The sequence below is a fragment of the Periplaneta americana genome, unplaced genomic scaffold (genome assembly GCF_040183065.1).
Source record: "Periplaneta americana isolate PAMFEO1 unplaced genomic scaffold, P.americana_PAMFEO1_priV1 scaffold_28, whole genome shotgun sequence".
NCBI lineage: Eukaryota > Metazoa > Arthropoda > Insecta > Blattodea > Blattidae > Periplaneta > Periplaneta americana.
The window spans coordinates 188185-208762 of NW_027185509.1; positions in this window are offsets into that span (position 1 = coordinate 188185).

Genomic DNA, 20578 nt, shown 5'->3' on the forward strand with positions numbered 1-20578 from the left:
ATAATAATAACATTAATAATAAACTTAGTAAAAATAAATTTTGGTGCTAAATTTAAAAAATTCAAATCGTGATACATAGTTCTCCAAGAACAGCAACGGATATATTCAGACTAGTAACTGGACGTAAGTCTTTGGCAGCGTATCTCTTCAGAATTGGGGTTTATGCTGTACTTCACCAAAATGTGTTCTATGTAGGGAAGAAGATTTAACTATGAACTTACATTACAGCACATTCTAAACTGCACAACTCTCAACATTTCAGAAAATAAAAGTTGGTAATAAAATCGGAGATTTTTACTGACATATTTGAAAAGTAATGAAGAAAATCCAATGTTACGAGATTTGAATAAAATTATTTGAAATCAGTAATGCAGCAAGAAGGTTTGAACAGTTTGATAATTTCATTCTGCCCATTGGATATTAAATTACCGTACCTGGAACTTGTTAAACTCAGACAAAATCCTAAACGTCTTTGTAGGGTAAAAAGCAAGAAAGACAACTTTTCCACGTTAAAGCCCTGATCACACATACAGACTGTAAGGGGCATGAGTTCCGTCCTGTTCACAGTCGTCGGGGACGGTCTACAGCAGTCTTGCGATGGATACTAATAATTGCGGGCGAGAGCTATTTTCTGCCCGCTGCGAGCGCGCGGAGCTCTTTTACTTGTAAACATTGCTAAAGGATGTACAGATATTAGAACACAGCGCATCATGACGGAACGGAAGCGCTTGAAGCTTTCAAGGAAGAGTGGAAGATACAATATTTATGCTTCGAACACGGTGATAAAGTCCAATGTTTGTTGTGCAAAAAAAATATATATATATCATTTGCAAAAAAAGCAACATAAAACGGCATTATGAGACGCAAAATGAAAAAAATATATAGGCATTATTCAGGAGAAGAGAGAAATAAATTCATTTCGGAATTGACATCGAAGGTAAATTAATTTACATTTGGGTCAGTAGATAGTATCTAACTTAGATTCCTTTTATTTCTTTATTTTAAATGTATTGTTGATTTTTATTTTAGTAGGTTATTTTACGACGCTTTATCAACATCTTAGGTTATTTAGCGTCCGAATGAGATGAAGGTGATAATGCCGATGAAATGAGTCCGGACCGAAAGTTACGCAGCATTTGCTCATATTGGGTTGAGGGAAAACCCCGGAAAAACCTCAACCACGTAACTTGCCCCGACTGGGAATCTAACCCGGGCCACCTGGTTTCGCGGCCAGACGCGCTAGCCATTACTCCACAGGTGTGGACTGTATTGTTGATGTTTTATTTATTGCTTGTTTCTGGATATTTACTTTTATTGGACTACGTGTATCTTTAATTTAGAAATAATATTTTATCTTTGATTGCACTTTAACTTATACTATTACTAAGCTCAAAATGCTAATTCACTTTCATTCCAATAACTATTTTCAGGATTTTTAGCAAATATGAACGAAAAAACATTTTGAAAACTTTGATGCAAGGAGCTTTTTTAGTAACGTCAATATAAAATATACTTAAAAATATAATTTCAAAACTATTAGACCTAATTGCACCAAATTTTGTACAGATGATATTATCATAGATCTGTTTATATAGTTTAAATTTCACAAATTTTGGCCGAAATTGAGGAAGTTTTAATTTTTTATTATTGGGTTATTTTACGACGCTGCATCAACATCTAGATTATTTAGCGACTGAATGATATGAAGGTGATAATGCCAGTGAAATGAGTCCAAGGTCCAGCACCGAAAGTTACCCAGCATTTGATCGTATTGGGTTGAGGGAAAACCCCGGAAAAAAACCTCAACCAGGTAACTTGCCCCGACCGTGTTTCGAACCCGGGCTACCTGGTTTCGCGGCCAGACGCGCTGACCGTTACTCCACAGGTGTGGGCTGGAAGTTTTAAAAGTCATACATATCCCCTGAAATGACTGACCCCAAAAATTACGAAAGCTCTCAATATCTTAATTTAATCAATTTCTTTTTTTCGTGTTACGTGCATCTCACAAATCACTCTAAGAAAACTCATTACATAATCACGACTGGAGAGTAAGGACTACATTTCACAATCACATGATCAATATACTCTATTTCAATCAATATTGTCATTATTATTTTTTTTAACAAATAATCAAGTAGTTAGAGATCACACACGTGGAGCAGGTAGACCCCATTCGTTTCTCCTAACCAATGAAGTGAATTATTTACATAATAAATAATTGCTTTTAAAAAGAAAATGGTTTACATACAATTAACTTTTCCTATTTCTCTTTTTGTTCCTAAAAACCCTACCCTTTGCGATTTGTTTATATATGTACAGTTATAAAAAAAAAAGTGGCCGCACTCGTGAACAGCGAATATTTTCAAAGTCCACTTCGGGTCGCGGCGATGTTACACGGTGCATGTGCTTGCACAAGCAGTTCCGGAACTATGAAAGTGTTCCATATCTGCGCCTCATAGACCAGCGGTAGAGTGCTTGTTTAGTGATTCAAAGGTTGTGGGTTCGGGCCTTCTTCAAGTTTTCATTTTATTTTTTAATCGTTCTTAGCGATGTAAATGATATTCAAATTATCATTTATATCCAGTTATCGTTCTTGATGGATATCACGTTATTTATATTTTGTTATCGTTCTTTAGAGATATGAATAAAATTCAAGTCATCATTTGTATTCTGTTATCGTTTTATAACGATATGAATAATAATAATAATTATTATTGTATCTCCAATGGGGGTTAGCCCTATTTTACATATGTATGTTAGGGCTATAGTTTTATACACAAAAAACATAAGCATAAAGAGAAATGCAAAAGAAAATTAAATTAGCTTACGCGATGTAAACAAAACATAAACAATCCGTAAATTAGGCATTGCGATTGCAAAACAAATATTAGCTATCAATTTGAAACATACAAAAACATTAACAACACACGTACGTAACACTTCTATAACACAAATATGCAGCTTTCCGTACCATACATCATAAATTAATACACAATAGTCACACAAACACAATCAAACTATAATTACGACATTGCGACGACATCAAGCATCCCATAACTGACTCACATACATAACAAATCAAGCATCCCTTGCAACACATACACTTCAACATAGTAACCACACTTTTAAAAGTTACAAATTTGGCTCCAAAATGAATAAATAGGACACTGTTACTAATTACTATTCTTCCACAATTTCTTAAATACAACTGTAATAAATCTGTGAAATTCCGATATGAATAATATTCACGTTTTTTATATTGTTATCTTTCTTTAGCGATATAAATAATATTCAAGTTATCATTTATATTCTGTTTTCCTTCATTAGTATTATAAAATAATATTCAATTTATTTATATTGTTATTGTTCTTTCGCAATGTAAATAATCTGTATTTTATGTAATTATTATAACACAAATAACCATCTTTCTTTGTAAAATAGGTTATTTTATTTAGATAATTAAATACGTATTATATAATATCTTATATTAATTAAACAAACCAATATTTATCATTTATATTCTGTTATCGTTCTTTAGTGAAACTGTATAAATAATATTCAAGTTATTTATGTTGTAATCGTTCTTCAGCGATATAAATAACATAAATTTAATATTAGGTTTGGAAAAATCCAGTTGCATAATACTGGTATTAGTTTTTCTTTTTGTATTATTACATTATACTATCTTGAACCAGAATAAAATGAAAAGGAGTAACGAGGAATTGAACCTGAGACGTTGACATCTCAATTCCGACGTTCGTCCGCTGAGCTACGAGGGCAAAAGTGTGGAAACATTTTCGGAAAAATTGGCCCAATCACACTCTAAGATTTTCTGATGATTCGTAGAAGCTAGTCCAGGATGCGGGGGGCAAAGGCTAATTCAGATTTCCCGGTCTCTGATCGGGTCAAACATCCTGATAGAATTAATATTTAGCCCTTGCCGTGACTTTCGGTGAAGTCCGGAGGGCCCAATTAGTCAAATCCACTCTCCTCATCTCCACGCTTGGGCCCCCTGGAATTTAATAAGATGCGAAAGAGATAGTGGTGTGCGGAATGCAACGGGATGTTACCGCATTTAGGCCTATCCTTCCCAAGAAAAACTGCAAACATGAACAAAGGAAGCTTTTAATATAAGAAGAAGGATATTCTGCGGACCTCTGGAAAAAGAACTAAGGAAGAGACTAGTGAAGTGCTTTGTGTGGAGTGTGGCATTGTATGGGGAAGGAACATGGACATTACGACGAAATGAAGAGAAATGAATTGAAGCATTTGAAATGTGGATGTGGAGAAGAACGGTGCGTGTGAAGTGGACAGACAGAATAAGAAATAAAATTGTGTTTGAAAAAGTGAGTGAAGAAAGAATGATGCTGAAACTGATTAGAAAGAGAAAAAGGAATTGGTTGGGTCTCTGGTTGAAAAGAATAATAGACGACATTAGGATATGTGGATCATATGCGGAGACTAAGAGGAAGGCAGAAAATAGGAAAGATTGGAGATTGCTGGGTTTGCAATGAAAGACCTGACCATGGACGGAACATTTATGTGTGTATGTTCAGAATGCCTGGAATATCGTGTCTAAGAACAGTCGTTATTTGCAAAGACTAGTCAGTTCCATGCCCACTCGACTACAAGATGATCGAGATAAGAGGAAGATAGACTAAATATTGAATTGTAGTTTTTTGTTTTCTTTTCTGAACGCTTAATTGTTTGAATGTTTTAAGGCCGACGCCAGTAAATTTGTTTTGTTTATGCCACGAAAGATATTTTTATTGAGAATAAAATCTTTTTTCTTTCCATTTGCAGCCACAATATCATAATGATAAAGTCATGGCATAATATATTAATGAACCTGATGTTAATTACTAAAATAATTGTAAAAGAGAAAGGAGCCATTATGTATGGTTTGCCTCTCTCAAAAACAGAACAAAAAGAACATAAAAAGCACGAGGTTGTAGTCGAACGCAGGACCTCATGAATAAGAGGCCTGAACGATACCATTACGCTATCGAATAATATACAAAATACTTCAGTTATAACTGTAGATATCAGGCAACGTGGTCCAACAACATGTAACATCGCCTGTCTCCGAATTGTAGCGAAGATACCCGAAGGGAACTTTGTTTCAGGAGAGCGGCCACCTTTTCTTTTTACAGCTGTACAATATTCTACAGTGCGATAATATGCACATTAGAACTGAAGCCTGTATCGAAATGAATGGCCACCATTTTAAAAAATGTGTTTAAATATCCATATTATGATTATTTTTCAATTTAAATTCATTCTCTAAATTGTACGCTAATGTGTTGTAGACAGTATAATATACACTGCATAATGAATACGTCCGCATGGTTAACTCAATTCGTGAGTAAAAACACTCATTGTTAATATAGTACTGCATTTTGATTAAACAAAAACCTAATGAAAATTATCGAACTCAAAATCGCGATATTTCCTAGTTTACGTATATGGTGGAAGTACTTTTCTTCCCTCCTATACCTAGTAAAGTGATTTGTTTGTGTTTTACGCCAGTATATCGAACTCCAGTAGTGGAAGGGCGTAGCGAACGGTGTTTCCGGTTCTCTAAAGGTATAGCCAGATTAATATTAAAAATGTTAGTAAAAATAAAATGATGTCCCTGTATATAGATTTGTTATGCTTCGTGTGTACCTTCTTATTAATATTTTAAGATTAATTTTATTTATCCTTGGTGCAATCTGTATTACGTTATGGCATGTTGGTTGGAGCAGTGTTTCTAAGTCCATAAGAAAGTCGATGGATTTACTACAAAAGAGAATAATCAAAATTTGTCTGAAAAAAACTACTTGATTACCCTACTAAACTTCATTATTTGGATTTTTACGTTTTCAAATTTGAGCTGATATATAAATATACATTACTGAATTTCTTTCATAAGAAAAAGAAAATTTTCAACAAATATTTGCATGATTATAATGCGAGAAGAAACATATTATTTCATTTTACCAGAATCCAAAAGTTCAGCGGCTGCTGATATTAAACATGGCTTCAATTGCGGCTTAAAACTTTACAGCAAATTAAGTTCTCAGTACCCTATTTCAATTAACATAAGTATGATTAAATTTAAATTTAAAATTAAAGAAATTATTAAGAGAACTTAACATAAGGTTAGATAATTAATTGTTAATATTAGTCTTATATTATTATACTAGTAAATATTGGTTATGAACGTTTTCAATTGTGAATACTCTTTATCATATAGGCTCTTGTTTGTGTAATCTGTGCTATTTTATTGCTTATATTAATTTGTTTATTTTGTCTTCTTCTTTCTGCTTATCTGCAGCTCGGATTTGAACTTCCGACCATGAGCGTTTCTTCATACGGGGATAAATTCTTTAACTCATATTTCTGTTTTATGTATCTAATAGTTTTAATGTGTCTTTGTGTCTGTTACATTTTATACGTATTTTTGTGGTTTTCTTATTTTACTAACTGTAATTGTAATAAATTAATAAATGTATATTTAAATTAAATATTAACTTAAGAATACATTGAAGTGTAGTTTCAATTTCCTAAAATTTTCAAACTAAAGACCTGAATATTTTTACAGTTATAATGCTGTATAAATATTCTCTGTAGAAAGTTTAATCGAATCTGGTTAAGAAATATAAGAATTACTAACGTTTTTGTAAATTTAAATGGCATCTTGGAAAATCGCTACTCTTTCCACAAATTTCAAAATTTTTGTCTAAAATTTTGTCTGCCTTTGAGATTCTCATTACATGAAGAGAATTTTATGATATGAAGCACTTCTTTTAACCACATGTTTGATAAATATTTCTACTGATAGGATCTCGGTTTTATAATTGGAATTTGTGAGACGATTGAGTTGCAAGAGAACCTTGACACATCATGATAAATTGTAATTTACAAGTTAGGCCTATTATGTTCGGAACAAGAGAAGGAAGAAAAATAATTTGAGTGTATGTACTGTAAGTTCTGGAATCTTGCCAAGAATAGCGAAGTACAGCTTCCTTAAGTTTGGCAGAAACTTTTGTTTCACGCATTTTATCCTCAAACTCAGCTGAAGTTGGCATGAAAGGAAAAAGCTTAAAGTGTCGCTGCGCTCACAGAGATAGGATAGTTAGGAGTGACTAGAGTATTCGAAAAGTAGGACACACGTGAAACCTTATCAACAAAAACTTCCTTTAATTTAGGAAGAATTCCGGGAAAAGACTAAAGCTTCGAAAGAAGCCGAAGAAAAGTAATAACAGAACTTTACTGTAGAGTTTAAATAGAATGTGTACTAGCATAATAAAGAGTGAGGTTCTGAGAATCAACCCAGCCTCACATAATAGCTGTGTTAAATCAGTAAGACCCTTGTCCATCTGTCCACTACATACACATACACGCATATACAGTGTGTTAACAAATATGTGCAAAAATTTTGAGGAATGTGTAGAGGACTTAAAATCGAGCAAAAATGTTCAATTCGCAGGCGGAGAGTTTCTACATCGTTCACAGGAGTCGAATACACAAGCAACTTCAAGTGTCCCCACAAGTAGAAGTCCAGTGAGTTGAGATCTGGTGAGCGTGGAGGCCAAGCAGTTCCACCTCGCCCTATCCATCGGCCAGGGAATGTTGCATTAAGATGTCTACGTACATCCAAACTGAAATGTGTGCTAATGGAGCAACACTGTCGGACAATACGTGCTACGCCAGGAATTTGGGAGCAGGTCCAGATGTCAATGCGACGAACTAGTGCCTGTATTCAGGCAGGAGGTGACATATTGAACAGTTCCTGTAAACAAATATACAGAAACTGAAACTAATACATCAGTTTTGTAGTTCGAAATAATCCTCCTTGTAACCCCTATAGAGCGGCATTTCCGGACTTATGTTTATATAACCTTTTTTTCTTCTCTACATATGAGGAAGCGTTACCTGAAGTTTTACCCACTATTTTCGCTACATTCTGTATATATTATATTAAACACCCGAAAACAACTTTCCAAGTTCTTAAACTTACTTTATCATCATCATCATCATCATCATCATCATCATCATCATCATCATCATCATCATCATCCAATTCAAGCACTAGATCTATACTGGGATCTATACTGTTCCATAAATTGCTATTCTCTCGTTAAATAAATGACCTTTAAACTATTTCAGTCTTTAAAGTATAGGTAATTGCAAATGTGATATTTAACGATCTGTTAGCTATTTCATCTTTAAACGGAAAAAAATCAAAACGACAGAGCCATCGTAGCCGGTGCAAATAATTCCCTTATTATACGTGCGTGTCGCTATGGTAATATCACAGTCTACTACTGTCCGTTACTCAGGAGAAGACGAGCGGAAAGAATGTGACCTTCTTGATTATCGCTGTTGATTATTATACACATCTCTCAGATAAGCATCCCAGTAGCCAGGTTATTACTCGTGCAGGAAACATGAGTAACAATGCGTATGGAAATTATAGCTAAGTTGAACAGAAGGAGACCTAATGTTTCCGCTTACTGCAATACAAATATTGCACGTGTTGTCATACGTTATCTGTTCACATCCCTTCCTCCTCAGTCCGCTCTTGTCTTCTCCCGAGTCACCGACAGTATATACAGTCACGAAGCTTGAGTTTATGAGGGTACTAGGAACAATAGACTGTGCAGATACTATTTCGCATTGTCTGTAATGAGGCGATAGTAGCGATCCTAGTAGTTAGCAACTATCTATGGATGCATATTTACTTCGTATTGAGCTTCGTGACTGTATATACTAAACTGTGGTAATATTGTGTTTTTGGATATTCATTGTTTCCAAACTTCGCAAGTAGAAGACAGGCTTCAAATACTGACCCAGGCCAACTTGCAACGATTCTTAGTACAGATTGATAGAGAAATAACCCTTCCTGTTTCGGTACATCTCATTCAAGTGTCCATTAGGGCTTTGAATTTTCATATGGCTACAGTCTATGCACCAATAACTTGGGAAAATTGCAAATTGAGAAGAAATTCTGTTTTACTGTTTGTACAGAATTTCCTTGAGGCATAGTAGTGTATTGTTCTCTGATTCTTCAATGCAATCACACATCTTATTATTCTACAAACTGTAGATTTATAAACGTGAATATGATCCACTTTCGCATTCTGAAACGCTCCTATTGCGTAATAGCGCAAGGCACTCAACAGCTGTTACTTACTGATACTGTCTTACTGCGTGCGCTTTGTTTTCCAATATGATGCCCTATTTCATTCAAGAGAGTCATGAATGTGTCTTTCGATAATCTAAATGTAACCTTAAAATCTATATTATCGTATTCTTCTAGAGGATTCGATCTGTCTCTCAGTATTCTTGGTTTTGTTAGATGTTGTACCATATCAAACATAACCTATACGTCAGACGATTCTATAATAGTAATACAATTGTTTTATTCACAAAACTTTTCCTATACACACATGAATCTCGGGTTCATTGTGATATGTAAGTTATATTACATTTTACTTACCTGTTTCTGATGATTTCCACGAATTTACTTAATACTGTCAGATACAAAAACAAGAAATATAGGCCTACGTACAATATGGCGGCTAACGATTCACTAACAGTTTACAGCTCCGATTTTCGACCTATAGTTTACAGAGTGCTTTAACGAACCAATAGCTTTAAAGATCATTCTTGCATCGCTTACTGACGCTAAATGAACAGTTAGAACCGATAGTGTTTAACGAACCTATAAATGCTTTCTTGCAACCCAGCATAGTTCACTGCGGTCTCAATGGTCTCATGCAATACTTTTAATGGTCTTCTAACAGATCGTCGTCCAGAAGGGCGGTAATGTAGCACTACCGCCTTTGGCCATCTTTCTGTTGGCACTCTCTCGACATGCTATTTCCAATTAATTCTGTAGTTTTGAATACAGTTTTATAAAGCAGATCTAGTCTTTCAGGTAAAGCTCCCTGAATAGCAGATTTGAATAATTTCAAGGGAAAAATTGTTCCGGGGCCGGGTATCGATCCCGGGACCTCTGGTTGAACGTACCAGCGCTCTACCAACTGAGTTACCCGGGAACTCCACCCGACACCTTTTCCCTTGAAATTATTCAAATCTGCTTTACAGGGAGCTTTACCTGAAAGACTAGATTTGCATAATATATACGTCACTGTGTACGTTAACAGAAAACCACAATTCCAAGTCACACAGAGATTGTGTGCACTCGATGTGGGTCTCTGGCGTTTCGTCAGCCCACGCGAGTTGTGTGGATATAAAGGGAAAAGTTGAGACGGTGTTGGGTGGAGTTCCCGGTTAGCTCAGTTGGTAGAGCGCTGGTACGTTCAACCAGAGGTCCCGGGATCGATACCCGGCCCCGGAAAAATTTTTCCCTTGAAATTATTGAAATTATTCATTACAATTTTATAAAGTTGGACGTTCAATTCTTCCAAAATTTCTGTATTTCGTTTTATATCGCAAAGTGTTTATCCCACCATTTTCCTATGAATCTCCCCCCCCCCCCACGGGTTCAAGTTTCTGATCTATAAGTCGTGCTAAAATGTTCTACACCTTTAATCTTGTATGTTTCTGTACAAAATTAGATTTCAAAACTGAATTTATAAGTTAATGCCGATAACTTTTACAAAATTAGTAATTTTAGTATCAACATCCTTTTTTTTTTTTTTTTCGTATGAAAGGTGGTACCCTAAACAGTTAAATGTGTTCACTTTTTGTAGGATTCTGTTTTCAATACAAATTTTACTTCTTGTTGGATATTTAACTTTATAAGGCATAACTTTGTACTTTTCTACAGAAACTTACTTATTATAAGTTAATATATTGAAAAAATAATGCTCATTTAGTGCTGATTGCCTTACAATGAAATTAATTACGATGAGTTACAATATATTGTTGTATTAAAAGTATCCTATTATCCCTTAAACACTGTATCGAGAAGAACTTCTCTCTATATCACATGACGGTACTGGTACATATCGGAAATAAGGAATATCGCACAGAGTTGCATTGCCAACATTTTCTTCAAAATATTTTCGACTTTCATTCTCGATCTTGTAATAGCAGCACGATAAGGTGACAATATACACATTATAAGATTTGGGATAAGTATGGCACAAACAACTTCCGTTTTATTCATAGAAATCCAAATTTTACCGTCTCCCCCTACAGCCGCACACAAGTTATTTAGAGTGTCGTCATAGCAAGCGGGTAAACACGTTTTTCCATATTGTTGACTCTCGAAATTTTCAAGAAATTCTTTTAAATGTTTTTTCTCCACCTTATTGAACGGAATATTAGCATGTACCATCATATCGCACAAGTCTTTCTGACTAAGCGAAACTGCTTGAGAAAGTGATCCTGTGTCTTCATATTTGGATCTTCACGGTGTCTTTCACTGTAAGAAAGTCTCTGAATACAATATTTATGTCTATCATATGATACAATTTGCAGTATATACGTACTGTTTCCTCTATTTATAGAAAGTATCCATACCTAATTTCTTAATATACTGGGTGAACAGTATAGAGCAGAACAGATTTCACGACTGGCCATCATTATGAATTTTGAAAAAAAAAATATATATGTATATATATATATATATTTAAATCGCAAAAATAATTTTTAATATAGCAGAAGGACAGTTTTTTACACATACAAATTTTCATTGTTATACGAGATACAGTAATGGAGGGAAAAACTGTTGAATATTTCCAAAATTTTTTCTGGTGTGTGGTTAAGGGCAAGGGGTGGAAATGGAAGATAGCGAATATTTTTATAACAGGTTGAAACAAATACGACAGATCTCCTCCTCCTGCAGAGTGAACATCGGCGAATATCGAACTTTACCGTACTCGACAAACTTGAAACGAACATAGCGCCAGTAACGCACGATACTAGACGAACCCATTAGCTTAATAAATTTAGCGCACTTCTCTAATATACTATGTTCGATTACATTTTGTAATCATTCAATTAAATTTCTTGTTTGTGTTGGGGTTACTATTATTTGTGATAAATACTCAATATATTAAGAATATAATCATCATTCCATACAACGTGACTCCGCATGTAAACAAATGTTTGAATAGAATCCTCTTGGCTGCAGAGCCAAAAAAAATCTCTCTATGGCACACAGAACGCTAAGTTAATTAGTTCCCAATATTTTTATGAAGACCTAATAGGAAACGTACTGTTTTTCTAAACAAGGGAAATTAAATATAATATATGAAAACCCGAAAACTAATTAATATGTCTGTGAAGAAAGAATATAATTTGCAGGTTGGGCAAGAACGAACTGTTGTTGGAAATGAGGTATGATGACATGACATGCAGCTGCGACACCACTCACAATATAACTCAAACACAGGAGATGGGAACATAGGAACCAATCAGTGGTCGGGGCGCGAAAGTATTTTGTGTTGTGTTCGTTGATATACTGAGTCACCTTATATGAAATGAAGATTTGGCCTATTAATATTGTATCACTATTGTTTTGTTCGTATAATCATAGCTGAGTTTCAAGAACTGTGTAATTTTCTTGAACCTAATTTCATAAAACAATTTACCAAATTTCGTCATAAAAATGAATATTTCTCCACGAGATTAATGAGTTTTTCACAATACATTTTAATTCTTAACTTACAGGTTAATAAACAAAGATTCATAGATACCATATAAAAGGAAAGCTGACTGTTGTTATTTCAACAATAAATTGAGCCCCAAACGGAAAAATCCGAGCGCCTACCCGACTATACTGTGTCTATATTGTGGTCAGCGCGTAATATATCTTTTATAAATACAGCATCACATTTAGATTTTACATTAATCAACTGTAAACCTCCTTCCTTGATCGACAATCTGCACTGAGGTCGGGCGATACGAAATACGAAAACTTTCCATAAATAGAATCCTAAAATCTTTTCAATTTGTTGAGCTGTATGTTCGGATATCGGAAGAACTTGTCCAAGGTACCATATTTTGGATAAAATAAACGTGTTTATATGCCACACTTTTTGAATAACATTTAAATTTCGACTGAGATATCTTTGGATTCCATATCTGACTTTTCTAACAATATCCTTCCAGTTTATCTGTATAACATCCATGACATTGGATGTAAATACCATCCCTAAAATTTTCATTTTATTGACATTAGTAAATCTAGTTGGTACCGATTGTCCTCTTCGAGTTAGGACCATGAAAGTAGTTTTCGTATAATTAATGATAGAGCTTGCCAGAACTATTGGGTTAAAACTGGATGAGTGTTGCTAGAAATAGGGATGAATGGCGGAAACTCCTATGGACAGCCAGGACCCATGATGGGTTGTCGAGCTAAGGATGATGATGATGATGATGATGATGATGATAGAGCTTTATGTATTCTCCAAGGAAATTGTTAATAGAAAAAGGAACATCTTCTGCGGACCTCTGAAAAAAAAACTCAGGAAGAGACTTGTAAAGTGTTTCGTATGGAGTGTGGCATTGTATAGGGCAGAAACATGGACATTACGACGAAGTGAAGAGAAAAGTATTTGAAATATGTATATGGAGAAGAATGGAAAGTGTGAATTGGACAGGCAGAATAAGAAATGAAGCTGTGTTGGAAAGAGTGGACGAAGAAAGAATGATGCTGAAACTGATCATGAAGAGAAAAAGAAATTGGTTGGGTCACTGGCTGAGAAGAAACTGTCTACTGAAAGATGCGCTGGAAGAAATGGTGAACGGATGAAGAGTTCAGGGCAGAAGAAGATATCAGATGGTAGACGACATTAAGATATACGGATCATATGAGGAAATAAAGTGGAAGGCAGGAAATAGGAAAGATTGGAGAACACACTAGTTTTGCAGTGAAATACCTGGCCTTGGGCAGAACATTGAATGAATGAATGAATGAATGAATGAATGAATGAATGAATAGGGACATTGCAATCAAAATAAAAATCTTAATCACTTGTTATTTATTTTTACATACAGGCTAATTAAATAATAAACTAAATTGAAGGTTTTCTAGAGTATTTGTTACACAATACTACCAAACAGAAAGAAAAAAAAACAAGGGACAAAAGTTGGGATGTATCTGTGTTAAGTATTTATTACAATAAGAACCAGATTGACAGGTCTTTTGTCACATTATTAACTAGTTTGATTTACTCGGGCATTTGCAACAGCTTGACATCTCTTTGGCATGCTTCGAATGCAATTATCAATCTGGTCTTATGACATTTCATTGAATGCTATGGGTAGTATCTCTGATGATAGCTGCGTGTGGTAGATGGTTGTCAAGTTGCCTCTGAAGCAAATTCTCAGACATGTTCAATTGCATTTAGGTCTGGGCGAGGTGGAAGTAGAAGATGATTGATCTGAAGAGTCGACCTGGGTAGCGCAGTTAGTATAGCGCTGGCCTTCTGTACTCGAAGTTGCGGGTTCGATCCAGGCCCAGGTCGATGGCATTTAAGTGTGTTTAAATGCGACAGGCCCATATCAGTAAATTTACTGCATGTAAAAGAACCCCTGCGGGACAAAATTCCGGCACATCGGCGACGCTGGTATAAACTCGGCAGTTGCGAGCGTCTTTAAATAAATCATAATTTAATTTATTTTGATCTGAAAATCTTCCAGGGCTTCCATAACTACTGCAGCTCGATGTGCACGTGCATCATCATCAAGAAATATAAATCTCTCTTGACCAACGGCATCACGCCTGTTCAAAATGCACTCCCTCACCATCTCTTCTGCGTACTTTGACCTCTCAGTGCTCCATCGTTTATATGAAGTTCAGTTCGACAGCCTAAGGACAAACCTGCCCAAACCATAACACCTTCTCCACCATAAGAAACTACTCGTTGGACATATTGCGGTTAACTGCGATTGCCAGCAGACCTGTATACTCTCTGACGTCTGTTGTCATTAAAGAGGCAATATCTGGACTCGCCAGTATAAAGGACATTTCCCCTAAGAATACCTTCTTCGATCCTCTGATTGACCCATGCTAATTTTTGTCTGCGATGTATTGGTTCAAGTGATAGACATCTTAGCGGTCTATAGGACGTCAAACCTTCTTCCCAGAATCTATTTCTTAATCTTTTGATCAGATACCAAAAGGCCAGTGACGTTCTGAAGGTCTTGTTGTATATGTCTAGCTGTAGCAAATTGTGTTCTTCTTGCTGGTCCTGTCGAGGCGTAGCCTTACGATTTTATCCACTGCCAGGTCTTCTGGTTACCAAACCTGTCCCCCGAAAACGAGAAAGTAGGCCTACTCTAGAAATCACACTCTGGGATGTACCTATCAAATCTGCTATATCAACCTGACGTTCACCTCGCTGCTCTAATCGAACTACCATTTCTATCTGATCGCTTGACAAATGATGCCTCTGCATGTTCATTCAAAGCATATTAATGAAAAACAGCAATCTTGATGTTAAAACACAATTTAAAATTAAATTAGAACTTGGATGTGTGAAATCTGATGGCACAAATTGTGATTATTTACAAATAAACAATTGAATTAGGCTTCAAATTCTTGTTGATATGCAACATTCAGTTGTTTTCATATCCAAACACCACAGTCTAGTATAGGCTATACAGTCACGAAGCTTAATACGTAGGGAATATTTAGCAAATAACAGTTGTACTTTAGTTGCTAGCCACTAGGGTCGATACTATCGCCTCATCACAGACAATACGAAATAGTACCGGCGGAGTCTATTGTTCCTAGTACTCTCAGTTGCTAACCGCTTGGAGCGTTGTATCGAGAGAAATGCAAAAATTCACCTCAAGCTTCGTGACTGTATGATATTAGACTATGATAATACCATAATTATTTCGAGAAAATATTTGGAAGTAATTGATATTGCAATATCCCTATTTTTAGTAGTTTATATATTATTATTATTATTATTATTATTATTATTATTAGGGAAGGCTTCTCACGTGATAGTCAAATTACGTCGCTGGTTCAGGATCTAGCTGAAGGGGTAGATAGAGGCGGAAGAATCGATGCAGTTGTGATTGATTTTTCGAAAGCATTTGATTTGGTGCCACATGACATATTAATAGATAAGTTAAGTAGGCTAGGAATAGATAAAAGAGTGGTGCTATGGATCCAAGAATTCTTAAAAGGTAGAACCCAGAGAGTTAGAGTAGGTCATGAAATATCGGAAATTGGAAATATAAGTTCAGGGGTGCCACAGGGCAGCGTTCTGGGTCCATTACTCTTTATAATATACGTAAATGACCTATGCCAGAATATTACATCAAATGTGAGGCTATTTGCAGATGACTGCATTATCTATAGAAAGATTAGAAATAATTCAGATGTAGATGCTATTCAAACAGACTTGAATAAAATTTATAACTGGGCGTTAATGCATAAGATGAAAATAAATGGTTCTAAAAGTAAATCTATAACATTTTGTAAAACCCGAGGGGAAACTAGTCTTAATTACGAATTCAGTGGTGTTGTAATTCCGCAAGTACAATGTTGTAAATACCTAGGAGTGTATTTAAACTCCAAACTTTCTTGGGGAGAGCATGTTGATAATGTTACGGGTAAGGCATGGAGGGCACTTCACTTTATTATGAAAATCTTGAGAAAGGCTAGCCCCAAATCGAGGGAAATAGCATATCTAACGTTAATGCGACCGTTAATGGAATACGGAACTACATGTTGGGATCCCTATAGAATATATCAGATAAATTCCTTAGAAAGAATCCAGTATAGGGCAGCTAAATTTGTTAAAGGTAAAAGAGAAGATGGAAACGATACGATAAAAGAACTTAAATGGGAAACTTTGGAAAACAGACGTAGGAAAACTAGAATAACAGCATTGTATAGAGCACATCTAGGTCAGAAAGCATGGGTAGACATAATGGCTCGGTTAGAAAAGCCAACGTACTATGGTAGAAACGATCATGATTTTAAAATCAAATGTAGGAAACAGAAAACGGATGTAGGTAAATTCTCATTTTTAAATAGAACTATAAATGATTGGAATGACCTACCTGCATCGGTCTTTGAGGGCTGTCCTTCCTTAAGGAGTTTCAAGAATAATTTAAAAAGTTGTGTATCAAGTGCAAATTAAAATTAAGGTGACATTTAACATTAATTTTTTAAGGTGACATGTATTTATTTAGCCTGACGAGTTACTTCCTTGGTTTGAATTGTAAATTATTTAAAAAAAAAGCGTGTAAGAGGGCCTTAGACTAGAAATGTTTAGTTTAAATGTAGTTCTGTTTATATGTACAGTATGCATAAGGGTGTAATTATTTGACTTATTTGAACTGTTGTATCAGTGAAGCGAGGTGAGTCAGTGAAGTTATGGTTTTATAATGCAGTGAATAGTTCCTATCAGTGATAATTTATAGCGTCAATGAAATGTGTTCTATAGTGTCAGTGAAATGTGTTATAGTGTGTCAGTGAAATGTGCCCTAAAGTGTCAGTGAAATGTGTCAAAGTGCCACTACAGTGAGTGAGATGAGAATAAAGTGAAAGACTATTGAAACTTATGTAGGGCCTATACATTATTATGTAGGTTGTAATGTAAAATTAGGTATTTTATTTATGTTTTATTATTATTGTGTTAAATTATATTGCGTATTCTTATTGTATTGTGTATTGTAAATTTATTGTGTATTGCTTATCATTTTTTTTGTGTATTGTTTATATTGTGTATATCACTGCCACCGGGTGCTTGCCCACTTGCAGTGTAAATAAATACACACGTACATACATTATTATTATTATTATTATTATTACTATTACTATTATTATTATTATTATTTTGTTTCGGTAAAGGGCCGCAGATTATGCAGAGAGAGCTATTGCATATCTGGCGGGATAAAGTGATTTTGTGCATTAATCGATGCAATTGCCCACTTTCTTTTATTTTCTATTTCATCTTTAATTTTTTATTGTAAAAATCGGAGATATGCTTCTGGTTTATCATTTTTGATATCCTCAACCCATTTTAGTATACTTCATTTTCTCTTCTGCCTAGAATATTTTAGGCCAATACTTTCAACTGCAGCCTTTTTTTAAATATCTGTTAAGTTCTTCCATTCTTTTTCTATATTTTCTGAAATTTTGATTTGTTGAAGTTGTTTCTTTATTCTACAAGTATAAAGACATTGAATACTACTATCTCTCAATAAAGCTACTTTAAAAATAAGTCAATTATTTTCTTGCTTGGAATTTTTTTATTGTTTCTTTTATTCCATAGTGATGGTATTCTAATAGGGATACTTCATTTACTCCAAACAGTTTAATACACACAATTGAATGCTTTGTTGAAGTGAAGACATTTCGTGGTATACAAATAGCTTCTAGCCACATAACTTATCCTTTTCATTTGGAAATTTGAGAACTGTGACATGACAGTCTCACAGTACGCTCTGTAATTGCTGGTACACACAAGCACACAACATTTAGGAGTCATCTGTAAATAAAAGAATATGGATAAATTAATTTCATTTTTTAAATAAAAGTCTAAACTTCCTTTATTTCAGTTCCCTGAATGTATTTTTCTTTTAGGTTATACTGTACCTATACTAGAAGTGACCGTTATTGTGTGATTCATCTTTTGATTCCTTTTCAGACTTTACTTTTATGATTCACTTATTGTTAACAGTTTGGTGACGTACATGTTGTCATACTACTGTCCGTCCGAGTGTTTATGTCGCAGGGTCGTCCAAACAGGGGAAATCACATGTCAGTTACTTCCTTAACCGGGCCTTTTGTTTTAAACACATTTACGTCTATATAACACTTTTAAGTTGCAACAAAATAATTTTTCATAATGGTTTTGTTACATTTATGGCTTAAAAGCCCTGTTAACTTAAAAATAAAGAGGTGTTCAAAATAAAGGTTTCGTTTAGAGAAATATAACAGTGAAAATCGCAAGTTTCTACGACTTTCCGTTCTCTTAAAACTGCGTGTATAATGATACACAGACTATAGTCGTGACGTCACAACTCCAGGTAGTTCACTGCGATTCTTGAGCTTCACTCAATAGCGTTTTGTACGGTGAAGCAACTAGTGTCTTATTATTTTATATATAAGTTTGTGTGCTATTCTATCGGAAATGCCTCATTGTCTTATTTTTGGGTGTTCAAATATTACGAACACATTCATGTATTTCCTAATCGCCAAAGATCACCGATTAGATTCAAAGCGTGTGTGAATCGAATAAATCGGTGTAATTTCGAACCCACCCGGAATTCTGTCGTTTATTCTGAACACTTCACACCAGAAGATTTTGAAATTACATCTCGGCTTAGAAATGAACTTCTGCGTATCAAAATAAGTAGATCGGTTTAAAAAAAGTGCAATTCCTTCTTTCAAAATTGAAACTGGATGAAATTAATGGACCTCATCAATGCCAGAGAAAGACTGGTGCATATGTAAGGAAGAAGATTATAAAACAAGCAATAGACTAGTCATTTACAAGTTCATGCAGCGAACTTTGTGAGGCAGTGAACGAAGAAGCAGGGACCAACAAGTGATGATACCAATTTAAACACACATACAAATTGCAATGAATTAGGTGTGCAGTGTGGGCTGGGGAGTGAAATTTTTAGGGGTATTTCAAACTGTGAAAGTGAGGAAGTAAATGATATCGATGTATCCTTCTGTGAAACAACTAGTAGCAGTAGTGACGAGTGCACTGACTCCATAGGAGAAGAGGTTTTACCGAAATATAACAATTTAAAAATAGACAAGAGTGCCATATTTTTTATTGTGTAGAAATGTTTATTCTCTCTATTCGGCCTTTGTCCAATAAAAATTTCGATGTGTATATTGATACAAATTTATCAGTTAAAACTTTGAATTTGCTTTAAAAAATGCAGGTTGTAACAAGTTTTTGAAATTGATTACTTTTTTCTGATAGAGTTAACACTAACATTGAAACAATTATTATAAATGGCCAACAATATGTTTATAGGAGGTAAAGTTATTAAAACCTTATAAATGGAAGGAGCAATTTATTGGTTAAAAATGTATCAATTAAGGTGATTTTTTAATGTTCTGAGTGTTGGTTGCAAAATATAATAAATTATGGTGATTTTTTTTAATTAAGAACAATTTCTAATTAATGAAAATTCTAAATTTCCCTTCTATCGGCAGTTTGAAAGTTTCTCTACTCATTGTCAGGTCGGGGTATTCGTGACGAATTTATTTTATTACACATGAAGGTATGACTTTTCTGTTTCCTATTCCGAGGGGATTCCAAGAATTAATCCAGTAAACAGTTTGTAAGCTACATATCGTATGTTCCTGTTATTTACCTCCTGTAAATCTTCCCTTTCAAAATTAAGACTTCGTCCTCACCATCATAACATGCCTAGTAGTATTCAACGTGTCTCTGTTTAGTACAACAGCGTGAAATGCATTATGAAAATTATGTACTCATAATACTCGTACACTCAACACTTTCCTTTACATACCTTACCATTGCACTTCCACAGCAACAGAAACACTCTCGATAAGTTGCTGAAGAAACACCAGTCCGCTCTATATTCTCACTGCTTTCTTTCCATATTCTTACAATTTTATATTTCCTGGGCTCAAATTGATATGGCCTGATTCCAGCCG